The sequence below is a fragment of the Anser anser genome, assembly GCF_964211835.1.
Source record: "Anser anser genome assembly, chromosome: 4".
Classification (NCBI taxonomy): Eukaryota; Metazoa; Chordata; class Aves; order Anseriformes; family Anatidae; genus Anser; species Anser anser.
The window spans coordinates 57,231,666-57,248,232 of record NC_139724.1 but is presented as its reverse complement, the minus strand read 5'-3'; positions in this window follow the sequence as shown (position 1 = coordinate 57,248,232).

Genomic DNA, 16,567 nt, shown 5'->3' with positions numbered 1-16,567 from the left:
AGTTTATTGGGTTTCAATAGAGTAGGTTATTGGAGAAAAGTAGCATTTTTATTGGTTATGTAAAGTATAACTGAAATGTGGCAGGGTGTCTGAACTGTTGGCTGCATGAAGGCATTTACTTTGAGTACACATACCATATTATTTAAATTGAAATGCATGCTATATGACATGATATCATTTAGAAAAATGCCATAACTCATCACAGCTATCTACAGAGTTAGCAATATTCTAATGTAACTTTGCTGTGCATAGGGTACTTTTCTTTGGGGTGTGGGATTGCTTTCACCTATAGGCCAACTGTCTTCTGTTTCTTTAGCTTTTCTGTTTCCCACATAACATCTGTGGAGACCCATAAAGAGGAAACTTTTAGATGTTGCTGTCTAGAAAAAATCCAGAGAACCTTCACACCAAAGCAACAATATGTATCATACTTTATAATAGTTCAACTCTATGAATCACAATACTGTATTGCGAATGAAGTATTATGAATGGAAATGAAACCATGCGTCATCACTACACTACTAGAATTCTAGCTTCCATTGCACTAGTTGTATAGATCAATCCTCTTTTACCAGGCTGAATATTACCTTTTCACATTTATGTAGAGATCAGTAACCATTTACAGATTCATTTTATTTAAATATCATTATTTATCTTATTCTGTGCAAGACTTCCTGTGAAAATTTTCATTTAAACATTTATTTTCACTTCTATTTTGACTTTCCATTCTTCATATTTCAGTCTGGTAAAGGAATTTTCTTCCTTTAGTCATACTTTTGACTTTTGTAGAGATTCCATTCCTCTTCATGGCTGAATTTCTCTTGTTTATATAAAACCTAATCCTGGCAGGTTAACTCCTTGAGTACTTACATCTGTAGACACTGAATGCCTGCAAGTTTGACTTGTTATTTATTTCCTAACATTTTATTGGGTGTGTGGAAGGGGCAATACTAGCATTTTCCTTCTGGACAGGCATATCGCACAGTCACAAAAAATTATAGCAGATGATCCTCCTTTTTTGACAGTGTCTTTTCTTTTGAAATGCAGCACTAGCTCTCCTTTACACTTGTGTTGTGCATCTCAATCATGGAGCTGAACATAGTTTTTACAGTTCCTATTTCTATATATAACTAGGTGGCAATATAATTAAACCACACACCTCTGAAATATGATCCATCATTGTCTTTTACAAAATCTTAAGCCTTGCAAGACTTTCGCTATGAATTAACTTGCTGTTATGTTCAACACTTTCAAAATGCTGTTAATATCATTATTTTACTAGTGTGAATTCATCCATGTGATAGGTGGTCAGAACAAGCTCTTCACAGGGTTTGGGCTCCTCTGTTGACATGGAAAGTAAACTGTGATTGAGTTGGTAAGCAGAAGTAAGTGAAACATCTTTGGCTCCGTAATACACTGAATAAAGCAATGAATGGCCAAAGGATGCTATGGAAATGTAAAAGACTGATGGGTTTCATTCCATGTTCTCCACTTTTAATATTTTAGAAAATTGCTCTTTCCTCACCCCAATCCCATTTATCCTTGAACAATAACAAATTAGTTGAACTTTATTATGAATGCTTCTGATTTTTCATATTAATCAAATCTTCTTCTGTCTCTCTACCTAATTTAAAGTTTTTACTCTCTCACTTAGCAGTTGCATAGCTGTTTGTTTCTTGTCCCTTTGCTGAGGATGCTTGGCCTGATTACTAGGTATCTGGGGAGGATCAGGGCATAAATCTTCCCTTTGCTTTACTGTAGCTGCTTTTTCTGCTTTCTCACATTTGTGGGATGAAACAAGGCATGAAGTGCTTCACTGAAAAATCCCTTCTATTCTCCTGAGTACTTATATTCCATTCCCTACTTCTCTCGTCTGGCACATGAATTTCTTAGCTGTTGCACATTTAACACTTCTAAATTTTTTCCCAGATGTCAAGATGTTATTAATTAGATCTGGAAAATATGATGCAAAACCCTTTCACTGAATATTAGCTGGAATTTAAATATGAATGTGAATAAATATCCCTATGAATGAATAAATATCCCTATTTGACCTTGCTAAGACATGGAGCGTTAGGAATTCTATAGGGCTAGCTTTTAACTGCACTTTAAAGCTTCCTCTACTCACCAAATTTCTGATCTTCTTTTCAATGAATACTTTAAACACTTTTAATGACAGAGAATTTTAAAAAGTTAAGGAATGTTATCTTTCCAGCGAAGAATTAAGGCATTTTAAGATTTTGGTTGAAAAAGATGGCTAAAATAAAAAACAACCCACACCTGACTTGGGAAAGCTATCATAAAACTTTATAAAGCCTGTAACTTGTTTGATTTTGGCCTAAATATTCTAAACTTATTTTCAAGTGAAAATCTGAGAAAAAGGAAGTAATTTTTTTTTTTTTTTTAAGACAAGTAAGAATAAATGTTTTCTATTGAACTGGGTGAAAATTTTCAATCCACATTACTTTAAAGAGCTGGTGTTATTCCAGTGCTTGGTAGGGAATCAATTCATAGACTGGAAGCTGTCATGAACAAGGAAGTCTGGGATGAGTCAGGAGGATTTCATGAAGGTGTCTGATATTAAGGGTTAACTGTCTCTGATCTGTCTTTTATTTTTCCCAATCATTTTTTTAATCCATCCAAAAAGCCAGTGATGTGTTTCTTACCTCCTGAATGACCAAGTAACTAGCATATGTTAACACTTCTCATGAAAGAACTTTGCATTTAGAGAGGCTCTGAAATATCTGCTGATGGAAGTAAAATTTTTTATTTCGTTGTTTAACCTGAAGTGCTCTCTAATAGCTGTCATTATCTTAAACAGGAAGAAGCATTTTTTTTTTTCTACTATTAATAGACACAAAGCTATAAACTGGGTTTTGTGAGATAATTACTTTCAAGGCTTTGGGGGTCACTCATCATATGAGCAGAGTACTGAACACCTTACTTATGATAAGGAAAAATTTTCTTTTCCAGCACCCCTATCAAGGCTGTTGGTCTTTTCTCTACTTCCAAGGACAATCTACTGTGAACAATCTGTTACAGATTGAAGTGTTAGTGTGTACAAGTATAAACTGCACTGCATTCAGATGAACTTTGAGTAGTTTGATGGAAAAAAATATGTCTTGGAAAGCATGGAAAAATTCAGGTTAGGGTCCTTCTCGTGATTCATGAGGCTTTATTAATAAATGTTTTAATTTATATCAGATAATGTAATAAAATTATCTGATACAAATTACAATATGTGTACACAAGACAAAAAATATACGTGTATATAAGATGAAAAATTTGATGTGTATTGTATGCTTACGGAGTGAGTCAATGAGAGACATATTGTTCTTAGTGCAGATTTGGTGTGGAAGATAATTTGCTGGAAGCACATCTCCCTGGTGTCTAAAGCACAAACTGGGCATTCTCTAAGCTCTCGTGCAACTACAAAAGCCTACGGCTGCTGAAAATTTCTACCGTTTGATTTATAGCATATCAGTGTGGTTTTAGCATATGAGTGTGGTTTTACAAAACTTACCAGATATGCCATGTATCATTTGTGCATTTGAGCTGTATTTTTTAAACACAGAACAGCTCAGCAATAAACTCATGTTACCTTTTATTGTCTTTACTGTGAGTTCAAAAGCTGTAAATCGGTACTCAAATGCTCATGATTAAAAAAAAAAAAAGTCATTAATACCTCTTCTGCTTATTTAGTATGAGGACGCATTTCTTGTAAGACACCTCCTTTGTGTCACTACTGATATTTCAGGCAATGATGCTAGAACCAGCAACTTTGCTGGCACATGGCTGTTTTCAGAGTTTTCACAATCTAGGCTAATATATTAATAATGCACAATAAGCACTGTTTATATAAGGATTTGGTTCATTTCAGGATCACCTTATTAATTGAAAGCTATATGCTTTGTAAACTTGTATCAGTGATCAAGAGACATTCCCTTAAAACATACAGAGAAGAGGTGAAAATATTTCTTCTTCATTCTGTTCCATGATACATTACCATCACAAACTTGTTACAGGTCAGTTCGATTCTTGAGCATAATGTTTGTGTCCTGTTTAACAGATCATGTTATCTACATTTCAAGACTTCACATTTTTAATATCCTTTTTCTTTTATCAGTTTTGGAATCTTGTTCTGCTCTTTTCTTAATATTATACGGTTATCACTTTTCCCTGTATCTGTATCAACTCTTAATCACATAGTGTTGAAGATCATTTACTGTAGTTATATTTAGACTTTCATGCTTACAATATCGATAGTGGATACGCATGTACATAAGGATTGCAATTGCTCTTTGTTATATGTACATTTCTGTGTTTGTGAAATAATTACAATATATACAGCTGTATGTATACACATGCTTCATGCTGAAAGATTCTTTCCTTCTCATAAGCTCCACAAGTTGCTGGATAATACATAGCTTTAGCATTTCAACTGCATTCTGAATGTCATTTCCAGTATGACATTGATTAAGATTCTTTATGGATAAATAGTGAAGGTATGGCATTTTCATATATTTTCATTTTCCTTCTCATGTCTTTAGATCAGATTGTCATTATTTCCCCATAGAAAAATAAAAAGTATTACACATAGAATCATAAAGCCATTATTTAGGTTGGAAGAGACCTCTGGAAGTCATCAAATCCCCCCCCCCCCCCCCCCCCCAAATAAATTTTCATTAGTGTGATTGCTCAGGGATTTGTTCTGTTAAGTCTAAAACAACTCAAAAGATGGAGATTTCAGAACTCCTCTGTGTGATCTCTTCAAATATTTAACCACCATCCTGGTTAAAAAAACCAAACAAACAAACAAAAAACAAACAAACAACAACAACAACAAAAAAACAGCAACAAAAACCTGTTTATTGTAGTAATAGTAGAGCATAGTAAAACCAGGTTAATTTCTCTGAAGATCTGAAGAAATCCATCTCAGTCAGTACATAGAGTCTCTTTTTCCATAAGCCTTCATGACTAGTGCGACAAAGACAACAGAAAAAAAAAAAAAAAGTGGCCATTAACATATATTTTTTGCACTAACACCGCATGGAAAGTGTTCTTAATATAGAAGGGAGTAAGGTTTCCCTTGTTGTCAGCTGTGCCAGAACAGAATGATTGTAAAGTAGGTGTAAAATGGCATGTCTGGTTTGCATTTGTCTGGTAGCATTTTATATCCACTTTGCATACGTTTTGCACTGGCTGAGAAAGACATATAAACTGAAAGCTAAGAATGAATTGAGCCTAGTTTATCTAAACAACTTTAGCTGAAGCTTAGAGAAAACTTCATCTCCAGTTCTTAGAAGTCTTTTTAAAAAAGTTTAAATCCCTATTCCCCAATCTTTTATGCACTTCACTTGAAAGACAGATTGATTTGTATTATGAAGACTGTATGAAAGCAATATTGCAATTTCTTCTCTTTCTTATCTAAAATAAGAGAATTCTTCACTTCTTTACCCATGTGCATTATAAAGAACAGAGCATAACAAGAAGTCAATCCATTTCTCCGTTTTACGGAACCACTTCCTATTTTGCTTTGCACTGAGAGTTATGCAAGAGTTAGGGAACAGACCTATTTTTGAGAAGTAAATTCTAACTAGGTCAACAGGAGAGAGTTATTTTGTCCCCTGAAGCAGCCCCCCACCCTGCTCACCTTGGCTTAATCTCAAAGGACTCGTTATCTTCTTACAAACTAACAGAAGGCAATGGCGGAATTTGCAAGGAACATTTTAAATCCAGTTCATTACAAATATTTGCTGTTAATCGTAGATATTGCTTTATGAAATGTTGTAGCAGTATTTATTGTATTTTTAATGATTATTTGTAAAAACAGGTGTTAAAACTATTGCATACTTTTTATTTATTTATTTATCTATTATTTTTAAAATAACTGGATACCAGGGTTAGGAATTAATCTTCTCAAATTTCTCTTAAACTTTCTGGCTGTCATTGCTATCTCATAAGCTGTATTTCTTGATAGCTATTGTAACTGTTATCACTCTGTTATCTAGTACAGTTGTTGTATTGTCTATTTCAGGACATTTAAGCTTTGCATTATTTGAAGGCTAGTTAATGTAAAGTTTTGAGATGTGAATAACCTGAGAGGTCACAAGAAACACTTGAAGAGAACAGATCAATAGAAATAGAAGTGTTTTGTCCCCCAAACGTGGTATATCTCTGCTTTGTTTTGTCTTATTTTATTTTATTTTTTTTTTCAATTTTAATTTTATTTTTTTTCTAGGAGAAATGGTGTATTTTAGGGCATAATCTTTTTCAAGATATTTACAGTGTGATTGAGATTTTAGTTTTAAAAAATATCTTTCCTCTCCAGCAGTTAGGTTGAATAAGACAGAAGAGTTATGGTCATGATGTCTCTTCTGCTTGTTGAAGTTACTTAGAACTCTTGTTTTGCCACACTTACATATTTTGGAATGAGACAGAATGAAGTAAACAGTGATTGAATAGAAAGATGCTGTCATAATCATGATTCTCTGTAGTTTATGGGAAAAAAAAAAGTGATGCATAGTGATACTTTTATAGTGATACTTACCTCCCTTCAATTGAGTGTAGAGTAAGTTATGTTTGTTTTGCTTCACCACCAAAATAAACATAACTGTGGTGGTTAGGGGATCAGCAGTGCCATATTAAGGCAGCAAAAATGCCGTGACTTATGACAAGACATATGGCAGAAAAAACGTTTCACTCAGTGATATTCTAGATTTTCTTGTACTTCACATACCAGTCAAACTATGGAAATTTTATGGCAACTAGATTGTGTTTCCAATTATTAAAAGAGCATTATAAAAAGTAGTGTGTTACATTGTTTATAAATATCATGTATGTTACAAATTGCACATTTACAAGAGACAATGGGCACAAACTGAAACATGGGAAGTTCCATATGTATATGAGAAAACACTTTACTGTGAGGGTGACAGAGCACTGGAACAGGATGTCCAGAGAGGCTGTGGAATCTCCTTCTCTGGAGATATTCAAAATCTGCCCGCATGGGATCTTGTACGATATGCTCTAGGTTACCCTGCTTGGCAGAGGGTTGGACTAGGTGATGTCCAGAAGTCCCTTCCAACCTCAACCATTCTGTGGTTCTGTGTCAGGGACACTGATTACTGAAAAGTAGTCTCTCCTTATTCCTAGAAAGGTGTAGAAACATGCCTCTCACAACACTACTCTCACAACACTATTCCTGGTCCTTTCTGACCACTTTTTCTTGCCATGCTCCTGTGCAATATTCCCCAAACCTGAAGGAGGCTGAAAGCATGGCACCTGAATGGTGACACCAATACTAAAGCAAGGGTGGAGCTTACTCAGTTTCTTGCAAGCACACTAAGTTTTTATGATTGTATTACCTGAAGTAAGTATCCGTTATTCAAAAGAGAAAACAAACAATGCAACCGCATTTTTGTTCCTGACTTTTTTTCATCCCATTTCACCTATCCTAATTTTATGTGACCTGGCAGCTAAAGTTTTCAGACCCTTAACCTTTACATGTCTTATACAGGAGTCCTCCCTAATTCTGCTGTACATCCCTCTCAGCACAGGTTTTGTAGGCTTCTCATATCCTAGCTTTTCAAACTGTGACAATTTGAGCTCTTTATTTCTTTTTATTGCAGACACACAGGACTTGGCATCTAAATTTCCTCCCCACTTTGAGATTACAGGCACAGAAATAAGTTTCAGCTCACAGTATGTAAACAAAAAGTGAAAAGATTTTTTTTGAAAGTGAAGAAAAAGGAAACCAAACCACCAATAGAAGAGGCAGACCGGAGTAACTGGCTAGCTGTCAGAATTGCTATGCAGGATTAGGTCCCAACAGAAGCCAAAAAAGTATTTCTACATGCCCTGTGAGTGCTCCTCCCTGTCCAGCTGGTAGAGCTGGAAGGCCTGTTTCTTATACCTCATTAAGGAATACTAGAGTAAGATACTGCTAATTTTAAGCAGCCAAATAAATAATTGAAGGGTGCTTTCCCTGGGTCCTACATATCAGACCAGGAGGTCCGAGGTGGAGACCAACAGACCTAAATTCATTTAGCAGGAGGCAAGTAGGAGCTACACAAGTCAGTGGTAGGAAAGAGCTCTACTGGTGACACGTATGATTTCATACGTGACTCCCATGTGACACAGATTGAAACAGGAGTAAGTATCTTTAGATCTTTAGTCCATAAAGGAATCTTTTTTGTGTGTGCGCGCGCGCGCACTGAGAGAACAAAGTAAGGAATATTTAGTGCATTGCAAACATATATCAAATAATTACCCATGAAAGAAGACGAGTTTCTAAACTGGACTGCTGTCAAAAAATCAGCTTTGGAAATTGGTGAACGCATTAGCTACTGTGCCAACAATGAGCAAGCATCATGAGGTGGGTCGAGAAAGAACATTCCTACAGACATAGCGAAAGAGGTCAGTTGTGTGCAAGCTTTTGACAGATTTCCCCCAAACGTAAAAGTGATATTTTCATACCACTTGCATGGAAAAAGAAAGATCCAACTGAACTACAGCCTCTGTTTCCCTACATGTTTACATGATGTTCAGCCCTGTCATGACATGTAGCACACTATGTCTTAACACTGTTTCACTAGCTGGGTTTGATGACTGTGCTAAAATTTTAGAGGTGACATTATAAACCAAAAAGGTGTTGTTGAAGCATGTAGTCTCAGTACTTTGTTGTTGTTAGTACCAAGACAGTTTACACATTTTCTTCTGCAGTCAACTGATTGTGAGTCTATTAAAACCAACATAAGCTGTTGCTATATTAAAAAAAAAAAACACACTTTAATAAAAGGAGAAGATATATCAGCTGATTTGAGGCATATTAATTTTCTTGAATATTTTAATAACATTAACATTTCTACTTGTGCCAATTGGTATGGTACTGAAAACTGAATTTAGTATTAAAATAGTCATGGTACTCTTTTTTTTTTTTTTTTTTTACACATTAACTTTGAAAAATTTGTAACCTTTTAAAGCAGTTTTATGTGAATTGATATATTCACAAATCTAAGGGCACCCTTAAAAGCAAGTTTAATGATACAGTAGTTGCATGTGTTAATAAGTTCTTTAATAAGTGGAAATTACGTTAACAATTAATGACATCATGATGAATATATCCAGCCAGAAATAAGAACTAAGTTGCTGTATTTTTTATTCCTTTCTCATGAAGCTTGTTCTCATTTTCCATATGTTTTGACATCTGTAGTGAGTTAAACTTGCTGGCCACCTTGTGCACATCAAGATTCTCTCTCACTTGCCCTCCTCAGCAAGACAGATAAGAAAATGAGATGAATAAGCTCCTGGGTCAAGATAAGGACAGGGAGATCACTTACTAGTTTATTGGATTTACGTGGCAAGGGTTTGGTAGCAGGGGAGTTCTAGGGGGAGGGGGACTCTGTGAGAAGAATCCAGAAGCTCCTCCAGATTAGATAAGAACCAGTTTCAGCTGGCTCTAAAAGAGAACCACTGCTAGCCAGAGTCGAGACAATAAGCAACATTGGTTGCACTTCTGTGAGAGCAGATTTAAGAAAGTGAAAAAACTGCTGCACAACAACAGTTGGGAGAGAGGAGGTAGAACCAGCCCTGCAGACCCCAAGGTTAGTGAGGGAGGAGGGCAGGAGGTGCTCCAGGTGCCGCAGCAGAAGTTCCCCTGTGGCCTGTGGAGAGACCCATGGTTGAGCAGGCTGCCCCCCTGCAGTCCGTGGTGGAGCAGGTACCATCCTGGGCAAAGTAGATTCAATTTGGGGAAGAATAATTTAGTTTATTGCCAACTAGAAATTAGAATGCTGAGAAAACAAAATCAAAACTAAAAACACCTCCTCCCACTTCACTTGTACACAGGCTCAGCTTTCCCCCGACTTGCCTACCTCGTCCCCCTCAAGCTGTTCAGAGGGATGAAGAATGGTTGCAGTCTGTTCATAACACTTCACTTCTGCTGCTCCTTCTTCCTTATATTTTTCCTTGCTCTAGCATGGTGCGCCTCCCACAGCATGCAGTCTTTCATGGACTGATCCAACATGGGTTTCTCATAGGCTGCAGTTCTTGAAGAACTGCTCCAGCATTGTTCCGTATCATCGTGTGGAGCCCCTTCAGGAATGGACTGCTCCAGCATGGGTCCCCACCAGCCTGCTTCTGGACCATTCTTACTGAAGCCATCCCTACAGCCCACCTCACTATCAAAACTTTGCCATGCAAACACAGTGCAATATCAAACATCAAAAGCACAAAAATTATCCCATGACTTTGGTACCTCTAAGACAGAAAAGTAGCGATTTGGAGTTGTTTATAGAGTTGCATATTTAAAACAAAAATTGAATCTAATTCTTGATATTTTTGTTAAATTTGACTGAAAACAGAGGACAAACTGTCTTGGTATCTCTGTAGTTTCTAAAGCAAATTAAAGTTCTTTACAGATCAGAAAACACAGATCTTTTCACAAAATCTAACACTTGTTTACAAACAAAACAAGGTTGCTCAGAACACTACCAGCCTAGTTATTTTATGTGAATGAGTTTGACCATCTTTCTTATTTTATATTTGTTAGTGATACTGCATGAAATTGTACAGAGTCATTCTACAGCAAGAAACAAAGCCTTTTTATTTTTTTCAGTGGGGGGTATGGTTGGTAAGCCCTCCAATACACCAATTAATCAATCAATCATATTTTAGATTTCATTTTTCTTTAGTTTTTACTTTGAATGATACTATATTTTAACATATGTTAACAATGTGTTCCCCAGATTGAGTGTTTGTTAGATTGTTTAGAAAAGTATAAAGCAGTACCTCAAAAATCCTAAGTAATAATGTATATGATTTGACTATCAAAAATAAATGAGGATATGAGAATTAATGTGACTAAAGAAACAAAGTACCACATCTTTAAACTATATCTGAAATATACAAAGCTGAATTAATTGTTTGAAATTAACTGATCATTGATTTTAGATCATAATTGTTTTGTTTTAAGTAATTTTTAATTATAATATTATTTGAATCAGCACATTAAACTGCATTTTTTTTAAATTTATTTTGAATGCAAGAAATCTGCTCGGCAATTGAGCAAAGTAGAAAAACCTTTCATTTATATTAAAAGTGCAGATACCTAGTAACAGGTTTTGAAAGGTGCTTTTTAGACAGTTAATATCTTTCTTTTATATATTTTTTATATTATTAATTTGTGACCCTCCCCCCTCACTTTTTTTTTTTTTTTTTACACATTAATAGGTAAGGGAAAAGCTCTGTGTATAAACATAACAAAATAAAGAATTAATTTCTATCAACAGGCAGATGTTCAGACATTTCCAGGAAAGCAGGGCTTCCCCCAGTTTTTACTGCTGAACATGATGTCATATGTTACAGAACACCCCTCTGATCAGCTGGGGTCATCTGCCCTGGCTGTGTCACCTACCAACTTCTTGTTGTTCTTCTCACTGGCAGGGCAGCACAAGAAGCAGAAAAGTCCTTGGCTCTATGTAAACACTGTCCTGCAACAACTAAATCATCAGTGTGTTATCAACACTGTTTTTCATTATAAATCAAAAAAAAAAAAAAAGAACAAAAAAACACAATGCAAGCTACTATGAAGAAAATTAACTCTATACCAGCCAAAACCAGCACATCTTGAAGCATACAGCCAAGCTAGGTACTTTCCAGCTTAAGTTTTAGGTTCTCTCGTGAGCTACTCTTGTGTCTGTGCACATCTCCAAGCTTCCAGAGCCCAGTTAGTTCAATGCCAATCTTGTGCACGGACTTCAACCAGATGCATAGTATATGCATTTGTTTATAAATATCTTTTGAAACAGTAGTTGTCATAGATGTTTCAGAATTTTTCCTTAAGAGAAACTAACTTTTGATAAACTATTCCTGAACACAAAGCTACTAGTAGTCATGTGTAAATTCTTTAACTGACAGGAAGAGCCCTTGAGGGGTGTGCAGGTGATCTGTGCAGCTGTTAGATTTTTATATTAGATGTTTTGGTTGAGTTCATTTCACTAAGTTTAAGCACATGCATTCAGGAGACGACCGCACAATAATGAGTATGAAGATTACTTTTTCAAAATTTCAGTGAAATATCCTAACCTTACATGGGAAGAGAATTTTGCATCTTGCCCTATCCTTAATATTTTCTACTAGCTAACTCCACAGTTTCTGTTCAACAGGCAATCTATATTAGTCTCATCTTGATTTATCATGTTGATTATATTCTGTGTTACCGGTAGCTGCTGCAGGTTCTTGATCTCCTTCTGAGAAAGGAAGTGAATAATTTTTAGATACCTAAGTAGTTTACTGGGTGTTTTAATTAGCTGCTTAATAAGTACTTCTTACCCACCCACTAGTGGCATGAGAAAATAAACTCAGACTTTGTGGTTCACTATCAAAAAAAAATCCAAAACATCAGGCAATCTTTCAGGTTTCTTGCTCATTGGGAAGGATGATTTTTGCATTAAACTATATTTATGATGGTCATAAGCATAATGAACATCTGTAAAAACTTTCTGGTATTAGTTGCCTATCTACTATGCTTTACATCCTCTGGACATTCATATATGTGGAATATTAAATACAATATAGTTAAAGTCTGGTAGTGAAGCAGATATATGAATGCATATTGTTTCATAACAAAATGGGGATTTATTAGGATTTCTCTTATATTATAGTTTTAACTTCCTTTAGTATAGGAAATAAATAAATAGTTTCTTTCTTCCTTCCTTCTTTTTTGCCTTTCTTCCTTCCTTCCTCTCTCTCTTTCTTCCTGTCTCTCCCTCCCTCTCTCTTTTTTTCAGCATCTCCTCAAAAGATCTTAAAGGCACATCTTTTCTGAAAATGTTTTAAAATTTCCTTATTTCAGAAATCATCTCAAACTTTTTGATCTCAAATGACTGATGAGAAACAAACATACCAATCTGTATTTAGTTCAGAGAGACATAACAAAACTCCTACTGCTGATAAAAACAGTGAAAATACAAATAATTTTCATTGCTTTCTGTCTTGTTTTTCACAGAAGCAATAAGTGATAAAGTGATATCTGGCTGGAGTGATAAAGAAATATCAAGCATAACCTAAGTGGTATATAATCTCTCTGACTACAGCCTTCTACGTATGTGTCTACTTGGGGTTTTGTCCCATGATTAAATATGAACATTTTCCTTATACAAATATTTGATAGATGAAAGCTTTTTTTTTTTTTCTTTCTTTTTTTTTTTCCGGAGTCAAACCTGGAAATGTATAAATAATTTTGTGAAATCCCCCTATCTTGTGTATCATGTTTAAGGGCAAAAATGTAAGTTCCTTAATTCTGTCAGTAAACTACTACTAACATAATGAATAGTCTAGCTGAGCTCAAGAGAAAATGAACAGATCTATCATATTAGGTAATTCATAGCACAAGACATCAGAGTTCAGGCAAAAATAAAAAGGGAAAATTTGCTTAGTTGTGTCATTCTGTGGCAATAACAGCAGATTTCTAACTGTACTTTAAATAAGGCCTTACAGCATTTTGTCACCAGAAAGCCCAGGTACAACCATCATAAATTTTATTCACACATTCAAACAAAGCCAAGTTTTGAGCTTACACAGCTCTTTTAAAGGACTTACTCCAGATTTAAGTACAAGATTTTAGAGCGTGCAGATCTCTGATCAATATCTTGTTTTACTCTCTCAGAGGTTCTTAATTTTTCTTACCTTACCGCGACAAGAAGAATGATAAATGTCAGTTCTGGATGACACTGAAACTGCAACACTCTTTACTTTAGTCCTCTTCCCACTCACAGCTATTGTTAGTTATTCAAGCTTCAGATGTTTCAAACTAGTGTTCTTTAACAGGTTCTGCCTCTGGCTCCCTCTTTTTTTTTTTTTTTTTTTTTCTTGCTACTCTTTCTCTTTTACTTATTCAGAGAAAGGATGTCAAATAAATGATACAATTAGATTAATTTGGAGAGAAGTGTAATCAATTTAATGGTAGAATACACAACATTCTCAATAATTTTAATTGAAAATAGAGAATAGTGTTAAAAAAATATCTTGAATTGTTTTAAACAAAGAGGAGGTAGCTATAGTACTAATTCAATTCTTGTTTTCCAAACTAAAAGTGGGGGTTAAGTACCTTCAGGAACAAGCTTTTCCAGATAATTCTTTTGTACATAGGCCACTGACCTTTAAGCTACAGATCCCACAAGAAATGCATATAATGAAATATCTTTAAAAAGGTGACAAATAAAAAATATTCATGTACAACAGGAGATGGTTGATCACTTCTGGTGATTTCAACTGAAATGGTCATTTGCTATTATATATATATATATTTGTATTGAATAACATTCCTTCTAATCATTAATGTAATATAATGGAGGTGTAGCATCGTAGGAATAAATATGGCCTATTAATTATTATTTTTAACACAACAGAAGAAAATAATTATTATTGAACAGTTCCATAATGCATATTCAGCTAGAAATCTAAGCAAAACCAAGTCTGTGGCATCACTGTTGGAAGTTCCTTGCTGACAAATAGCTGATTTTAAGTCTGAGAAGGGATTAGGAAATCTATTCAAATGCAACTGTGATTTTCATCCCTTGTGGTATTCTTGTCTTTTCTAATGCAACTAATAAAGGCTCCAGAAATCAAAGGTGACAAGAAATTAGCTTCAGGTTTCATGGTTTGCCTCAGTTTTGGTTTTAAATGCAGTGTTACACTACATGATTTCAGTTGCTGATTAAATACATAGTTATTTTATGTATAAGTGCTACGAAATAACACTAATATTAATACCTGAACTTAGCATTAGTTGCTGCTGCTGTTGATTTTTCCCACTAAAGAAATATGTGGTTTAGAAGAGCAAAAATACATATCATACTAGTTGTCTAGTTGTTTGTTAGTTTTGTTATGAGGGAAATATTGTGAAGCCTCTGGAAAGATATCCTGGAGCTGTTTCGCTAATGGAGAGAAGAAAGGGGAGAGAGAGAAACAAAGAGATTCTGAAAGTCCTAATAAAAATTACTGTGACAGACGAATCTTGTTTCTCATCCTGAGAATGTAACCACAAGATCTTGAGGAAAATCAATGAATAAAATGATGACAAAAAATTGGCAGTAGAGTGTTTTCGTGTGGGTGCCTAACACAACAGAAAACTTATGAAAGTTACTTTAGCTGAAAGTTACTGCCTGGCCAAGTGAGAGCACCAGCGTTACTCTCTTTTTCCTTAAGAGAGAGAAAGGTGTTGTATACCAGAAAGTTGAGCTGGACTACAAATGAGCAAGTTTTGAACTAGATTTTCAGTATTTTTCTCCTTCCATGTCTGGCTTTAGAATCATAGACTCATAAAGGTTGGAAAAGACCTTCAAGATCATCTGGTCCAACCATCACCCTCCTAGTCACTGTGATCTATTCTGAAAGATGCTATGGAGACATTTATTTTAACTAAAGCTTTGTTACACAATAAACAGCTTATATTGCTCTGGTTTGTATATTAGGTGCAGTAATTTTGTTTGCTGACTGCTAATAGGTTTATATTAAGTTGTTGAGTATAATTAAATGAATATTAGGTTAGAAAACCTAATAAAGGCCCCATATTAGCCAGTGCTTTGATCAGATTTACATTTAAAAAACTGGACTCCCACAAGCTCAGGCAGTCATTTTCAGCTACCATGAATAATGAATATGTTAGGCTGTACAGTGTTGAGATGTTAATTTGATTTACAGATGCCAATACGATAAACAACGTCTAACTCTTTTTCTGTTATTAAGAAAACTATTTGCAGTAACTTAAAAAAATCTTATATGAAAGCAGCAAAATAAAAATTAAAAATAAAATTTGCATCTTCTTGAAAATGAAAAATAAGTAAAATCTGTTAATGAGCTGATGCAACTATTAACTATTTTATTAAACCTGAAAAGAGAAGATAACAGAAATGTATGTACATATATATTTTTACAGGGAGTAAAACACAATGACACGGCACTTCAACTGAGTGAAATAAGAAAACAAATAAAAACTATTTTGTTTTTATTCACTTTTTTTTTTTCATGAACAACCAGAGTAATGTTGCTCTACTTACTGTAATGAATTGTACAGTGTATTTATAATTTCAAATTCAAGCATGATGGATGTTTATTGCTATTATTTTAAGGAATCAATTTTAGATTTTTTTAAGATCTTAGTTTAGTCCTAGTAATTAAAACTTGTTTAACAAAAATGACTGTTAGGTGTTATATGGTAAAAAATCTCTTTTTATGAACGGATTAATTTAGACAGTTTCTTAAGTTATTGAATACACACGAGGAAAAAAAATAATAAATTCACCTGATGACATTTTTGGTATTGACAGGCTTTACTAATCTCAGATGTACTAAACTTTCCAGAAACTGAAACAATAGTAGCAAATATGAAGTTCACAGAAGAATAGTTTTAAGAACTGGAAATTTGCTATTTGCTATTATATTTTCAAAGATTCCCACTTTAACCAGGATCTTTTATTTGTTGTGGTGCTGAAATGTAATTCTCTTTATGACTCTCATGCTGTTTTGCCTGAGAAAAAACACAAACTTATATTCCTGGTATCTT